Here is a 7,831-nt window from a genome sequence, read left to right on the forward strand (position 1 = left end):
ATAAAAAATAAAAAGGGCCGGGAATGTGGCTCAGTGGTAAAGCGCCACAGTACCAAAAAAAAAAAAAAAGTCTGAGTGAAACTCAGGCCTGTTGCATCAGAAGAAATTCTAGGTGACTTGAAAAGGACAAGAAAAGAAATAGAATGCATTCACATATAAGTTGGAAATACCCAGTGCAAAATAAAGAATCTAATGCTATCACTATGAAATATGTATCTGTTATGTGTAGTGTGGATATACACCTAAGTGTCATATGTACCTAAATGTCTGTCAAAATATAATCTCAAAAAAGAAAAAACTACCAGAGATATGGTAAAGCTGCTTCAAAGAGCTTTTCGAGTAACTGGGTATTTATAGACATCTTAAGAAAATCTTAGTTACTGAGGTTGTAGCTCAGGGGTAGAGCACTTGTAGCTCATGTGTGAGGCACTGGATTCAATCCTCAGCACCACCTAAAAATAAATAAATAAAACAAAGATAATGTGTCCACCTACAGCTAGAAAAAAAATTTTTAAAGAAAATATTAGAATAAGATTGTTGGGTTATATGCTAATCACGTTAGTGTTCTACAAGGTGATAAAACTGTAGGTAATCTTTTCTATTGGATAGATGACTTACATCTCTACTGGACTAAAATCTGCAAATCAACATATATCTTCACAGTGTATGGTCTCTGTTGAATTTTAAATAAAGTCACACAAGAAAATTGCCCTAAAGCAGTGTTCTGAAACTTTTTTTACTTAGTACCCATTTATGCTCTTAAGATTTGCTGAAGACTCCAAAAACTTTTGTTTATATTAGTTTTGTTTATCAGTATTTACCATATTGGAAATTAAAATTAGTTTTTCAAATATATATTCATTTTTAAATAACCCTAAAAAACACATCATGTTAGCATTCTTTTGCAGTAAAAAATAATGTTCTTCAGTAAAAATTTTGCAGGAAGAGTAACAGTTTTTGCAAATCTCTTTAATGTCTGGATTAACAGAAGACAGTAAGATCCTCACATGATACACTATGTTATGCAGTTCTTCCAATTGTTCACTAATTTTATTAGACAATTCCAAAAAGTCACATTGGATTAGTATCTCACTGACCTCATCAGAGATTTTTTTAATTGTTGGGAAGCTGTCAAGCTTTTATAGACAGGATATATGTTTTAAAATTTTCTAATTTGGCTTTAAAACTTGAACTTTATTTTTGGCACTAAATATCATCAAATGTTTGCCTTGAGTTGACAAGCTCACTTCATTCTACATGCAATAGACATAATATTCCGAGAAAAGAGGTTCAACTCATTTACTGACAACTCATTTGTCCAGGTGCTTTGCATCCAAGCAACTGCCACACCTCGATGTAAAGCAGAAGTATTTTAATGTGTACTTCTCTTTTCATCACACAGAATATTACAAAGACTTTTTTCTCGAGTGTCAATATTTAATAAAATTTAAAATTCAACTCTTCATCAGAAGCACTCTTAAGTAGAAATAGTACTTTTTATTTTTACTACAAGTGCAAAGCAGTGAAGAATACAGTGCTACAATGCCTACTAGTGGAGTTTGGTGCCTTTTACGGACTGAATGTGTCTCCCCCAAATTCATATGTTGTAGTACTAACCCCCATTTTGACTATATTTAGAGATACAGCCTTTAGTAAAGTAATTAAGATTAAATGAAGTCACATGAGTGGGGCCCAAACCTATAGACCTAGTACCTTTATAGGAAAAGAGAGACCAGCAATACTGTTACTGGCAGCCACGAAGCCTGCCTGCATAAGAAATAAGCAGAAGATATAGAAAGGAAAAATGAATTTTATGCAGTTTGATCAAACCAGGGAGAAGCAGCTAGATCACTTCTCTTTAGTCTTACAGAAACTCTCAATTTATAGAAACAAAAGTCAGGAGGTACACATATATAGATTTAGTTAGGCTGTCCTGGCCAAGAGGACATGTCACTTTTAGCTCCTTTGTCCCCATTCTTGCCAGGGAGTATTTGGTTTGGGAGGAGTATTTGAATTTAATTTTAGAGGGTCTCCATTTTTATCTCTACACAAAAGAAAGATAATATGAAGACACAATGAGACTGCTATAAGCTAGGAAGAGAGCCCCCTCACCAGATAACAATTCTGACAGCACCTTGATCTTAAACTTCCAGCCTCCAGAACTGTAAAAGAATACATTTCTATTAAGACACTTAGTCTATGGTGCTTTGTTACAGTACCCTAGCAGTGCAACTGGCTTGATTTCTACTGAGACATTTACAGTTTTACCTTCTGTTGCTTTTGAACCATTACCATAAACGCCAAATAGTAAAAAGGCAAATAATAGCATCTTAATATTGTTATTTTTACCTTGGAGGCAACCCTCCCTGCCACCCCAAGGGTCCACATACTACACTCTGAGAATCTCTGCCCTGAAAAAGTAATGAATTGTTGGGTGAGCCTATTATATAATGCTTCATTAGACTTTGAAAGGACTTGCTGTCATCTTACTATATTTCAAAGTTTTGCATAATTTCTTTAGCATCTAAAATTATCATAAGAAAGAAAAGTCTCCAGAGAGGGGAAATTAACAGAAACTGCAATACAAAATAGAAGGGAGGCTAACTTTTGAATCTGATACCATGTGCATGCATTTCCTATTCAAAAGGTAAATAAAATTATTTTTGAAATAAAGTTAATGGAAAGTTAAACATAACCTTATAATACTGCCACATCTATTTCCTACCACTCCAACACTTGACACAGTTCTGTTGAAAGATCATCCTCCCTCTTGGGGGCCATAGGCGTGGCATGTCTCCATGTGCAGTTGCTTTTAATACTAATAATCAATATATCCTTAGATTCAGATTATAGAGAATACTGGGGAGATTTCATGGTGCTAGGACACAAAATAATACAATAAGTTTAATATTAATACTTAGATGAAATTATAAGCAATTATGATTTGCTCAAATTTGTAAGGAACCTGTGATTTCTTTTAGTATACAAATTCTCTAAAAGTTATATATAGGTATATGAGAGTGTACTCCTCTGTTTGATCTTCATTGCTTTCTTAGTGTTTATGATTAAGTTTAAGGACATTTTTCCCACTTAATAAAAAATAAATAGGTTAATCGTAAGTACAATTAGTATTCTTCCTATGTCTAGTTCTTTAAAGAACAAAATAGAGTTTTAGTGTGCCATTGAGTACATGAAATAGAATAAATATTAACTATAAGCTGATTCCTCTATTCTGTTAGTAATAACAAAAACTTTTCACCGTTAACAACTAACAGAGTTCTTGGAAAGGGTAACTCCTATAGAAACTTAATGACGTATCCTTTCAGGGAAATTAAGACTAAACGGAGCACGGTGCCCTCTATCTTGCTGGGAACTGGTTTTTTGTTTTTTGTTTTTTTTTTTTAATTTAAGCTACCATACAGTAAGAACATGTTTCTTAAATAAGATTATTAATTATACTCTTGAAGATTTTTTACTTAACATTTCATTGTATTAATTGTGAAATGATATAATCAATACCAAAGAAAAAACATACAGATTCTGTGAACAATAAAGATTCAGATTCAGCCTCAGAACACTTGGTGTCTCTGTGTGCTGTTTCTCCACCGTGCCAATGCCTCCCATCCACCTAGGACCCCCAACTGCTGCTAGGGCTGGACCCTGGCATAATACAATCCAGAAATTGTGCTCTTATGTATTTACCCAACTTATTTGAAAACTATGTCCACACAAAAATCTACACACAAATGTTTATTGCAACTTTACTCATAATTGCCAAAAATTGGAAGCAACCAAGATTCCCTCAGTAGATGAATGAATAAGCAAACTGTGGTACATTCATAGAGTGAAATATCATTCAGAAATAAGAAAAAATGAGCTATTCAATTATGAAAAACTGGATTAATCTTAAATGCATGTTGCTAAACAATAGAAGGCAGTCTGAAAATGCTACCATCCGATTACATGACATTATGGAAAAGGCAAAATATGGAATGAATAATAAGAGCAGTGATTTCCAGGCCTCAGTTGTGAGAAAAGATTGAAATAGGCAAAGTATGGGGAGCTATTTAGGATTTAAAATTATTCTATAAGATAGTAATTATAGATATATGACACTGTACATTTGTCAAAACTCAGAAGTCTACAGCATAGAGTAAATGTTAATATTTAGGAGATTGAGGGATCCCAGAACAGAATGTAGAATGTCACAAAACAATGTAACTTTATTACAAATGTATGAAACATCCTTACTGAAGAGAGTAGTAGAAAAATGCTGACCTAAGTAACTTTGGAAATGAATGGAGTCTGTAAGACTAAAGGCAAAAGGAACTGTATACAGACTTTAAACTGTGACTGATAAGAGTTTCCCACAAGTATCCTTGGGTTTCCCAGAAGGATATAGATTATCAATTCTGAAATCACTAGAAATACAGTGGAAAATAACAAGTGCATGGTTGTGGGTAGTGAAAGCCAGATTTTCACTGTTGGAGTAGGAGGTTACAGAAAAGCAAGGGAAAGAGGCTAGAATGATCCATGTGATAATGAGTCTAAATTGGAGACATTGTTATAAATTTAAGTTTAGCTTACTATAGATATATATGACTACATGTAGAATTATTGATAGAAATATGTGTATGCAGATGAGTGTACATGCATTTTTCCTTGCTTTCAGCTAAGAGAATCCAGAAACAACCTTGCTTTAGTAGCAGTGGGCACATCCTAGCACCCAGATCTTGATTTCTAATATCATTCTCCAATAGAAAACCAGGGCTTCTTGGAGAAGCAACTGATTCTAGAATCATTGCAGAAAATATGCAAGATGAGTCTGGGTAATCTTGCAATGTCTCAAAATAAAACAGTGGTAAAACACACAATGATGAGGATGACAAGAAAGAATCAACTGAAAAGACAGATACAGATATATTTTGATACATAAAGACACATATATATCATACCGAACAAATAAATAAATGGAAGAGAACAGACAAATTCCTGTTCAGAAGAATTCCAAATAGTGCCAGGCATGGAGTTGCATCCCAGAGGCTCAGGAGGCTGAAGCAGGAGGATGTGAATTCAAAGTCAGCCTCAGCAACTTTGTGAGGTCCTAAATCAACTCAATGAGATCCTATCTCTAAATAAAATATAAAAAAAGACTGGGAATATAGCTCATTGGTTAAGCACCACAGGGTTTGATCCCTGGTACCAAGAAAAAAAAAAGAGGAGGAGGAGAAGGAAGGAGAGGGAGAGGGAAAAGAGGAAGAAGAGGAGGAAGAAGGAGAAGGAAAAGGAGGAAGGAGAAGGAGGAGAAAAAGGACGAGGAGGATAAAGAGAAGAAGAATTATTCCAAATAGTTGATGTAAATACTCTGTACTCATGGAGGTGGAACATGACTCTCCACTCCTTATGTTTGGAATAGGCATAGTGACTTTCTTCCTAATGGTACAGTATGGAAAGAGTAAAAAAGAGGGTTACTTACCCTATAAGTAACCCTATGTACACATAAGACATACATATATGTGTGTATAATAACTTTATAGAGTTGAACAAATGTTAGAGATAAAGAAGCATATTTATAAACATTTCATAACTTTTAAAGTTTCAATTGATAAAGAGGCTATAACAATCCTAAATAAGTAGTCATCTAATGGATTAGTGTCCCCTGAAAGCTCATGTGTGAGACAACATAGGAATATTCAGAGGTGAAATGATTAGATTTTGAGAACTGTAATCTAATCAGTGGATTCATCTTTTTGATGGACTGAAAATTTGAATGGATTAATGGGTGATAACTGTAGGAGGTAGGGCATGGCAAGAGGAGGTAGGACACTGGGGGTATGCTCTTGGGGATTATAGTGTTCCTGACTCCTTGAACTCAATGTCTCTCTGTTTCCTGGTAATAATATTAATGATAAAGTAGTAGTCTATTAGGACCAAAAGCATAAGATGGATATACATGAGTCCATACTGACATTGATTGATAGATAATATACATATGCAGATATTTATGATTATACATTGATACATAGAGACATATCTATCATACTGAATAAATAAATGGAACAGACAAATTCCCATTCAGAAGAATTCCAAATAGCTTATGTAGATACCCTGCTCTAAGCAGCTCTCTTCCACCACAACCTTCTATCATAATGTTATCCTTCACCTTGGGCCCAGAGCTATAGGATCATCTGATCATGGACTGAACCTCTGAAACCATGAGTCAAAATAAACTTCTTCTCCCCTAGGTCATTTATGGCAGGTATATTGGTCACAGCAATAAAAAGATGACTAAAACAGAATATGATTTACTTTTCCCAGAATTTTGTTGTTTTCAGTAAGACAGCCACATAATCCACATCACCACTTTATCTGTTTGGATAGTGTTTTTTTATACCTTTATTTTATTTAGTTAGTTTTTTATGTGGTACTGGGGATTGGACCCAGTGCCTCACACGTCCTAGACAGCACTCTACCACTGAACCACAACCCCAGCCCTGAATAGTCTTGATTTTACTCCTTAGCTGTTAAATATGTTACAAATATTTTTCCCAGCTAATGTGTCTTTCAGCTTTCTTCACTATTTTTGTTCATGTGTATATTTATGCAAGTTTTCAGCTATAATGTAGTCAAACCTTTAGTCTTTGCTTTTATAGCTTCTGGACTCGGGGCTCAAGAAAGTTTTCCCACCTCAAAATTATAGTATATTCTTCTGTGTTCTCTTCTGACAGTTGTACAGTTTTGTTTTTATTTTTAGTTATATAATCTATCTGTGCTTTTATTTATGTGTGGTGTAAAGTAGAGATACAACTTTATTTTGATCCAAATGATTCCCCAACTGCTCTCACACTGTTTACTGAAAAGGACTATCCTTTTTGTGATTTGAAATGTCACTGTTCAGATGCTACTTTGTTCCTCAAATCCCTTTGTCTATCCTGTACCTGTGGCCTTTTTAACAGGGTAACTTGTGCAGTTTCTCTTCAGCCTCTGTTCCCTGGCTACTCACCCTTTACCAAACATCCTTTTTCCTCCTGTGCAGCATGTGACAGTGGGCTAACTGTGATGTTTGGGGCTCTTATGGACCAGAAAGCAGACAGTATCCTCCGGAGATTCTAGCTTCTTTTCACCCCTTTGCTCATCCTTCTGTCACAGACAGTCACAGCAGCTCCTCAGCCAACCAAGGACTGAAGACAGAGAAAAGCCAAGAGGCTCAAGGGGGATCTGGATAGTTCCTTGACAGTTTATCCATTGTCCTGGTAAAAGACCTTCCCAGAAACTGCTATTTGCATAATGGGTCCCTCCCTCCTGAACACATCTTTAGGTTCTTCAGCAGTTTCTTCAGGTTTCCTTACTTCACAGGCTATTGCTGGAAAGGGATAAGCTGCACCTCCTATCCCTGACTGACTCCCAGACTCTACACTCTTTGAAGAGTAATTATTCCTACCCATCACAGGCACTCACAAGGCAAGGGTGCACTATTGTCTGGTTATTTTATTTTATTTATTTTACTTTATTTTATTGTAGTGGGGATTGAACCCAGGGGCACTTAACCACTGAGCTATATCCCCATCCCTTTTTTCGTATTTTATTTAAAGACAGGGTCTCACTGAATTGCTTAGGTTATCACTAAGTTGCTGGGACTGGCTTTGAACTTGGGATCCTCCTGTCTCACCTCCTGAGCCACTAGTATTACAGGCATGCACCACCACAGTGCATGGCTGGTTATTTTTTTAAAGAAGGAAAGGAAATAGAACTTAACACTAAGCTCTCCATAAATCCCTTCCCCACATGTGGATTTTTATGTCATTTGCAAAAAAAAAAAAAAAAAAAATCT

The sequence above is a fragment of the Sciurus vulgaris genome (assembly GCF_902686455.1).
Source record: "Sciurus vulgaris genome assembly, chromosome: 8".
Taxonomy (NCBI): Eukaryota; Metazoa; Chordata; class Mammalia; order Rodentia; family Sciuridae; genus Sciurus; species Sciurus vulgaris.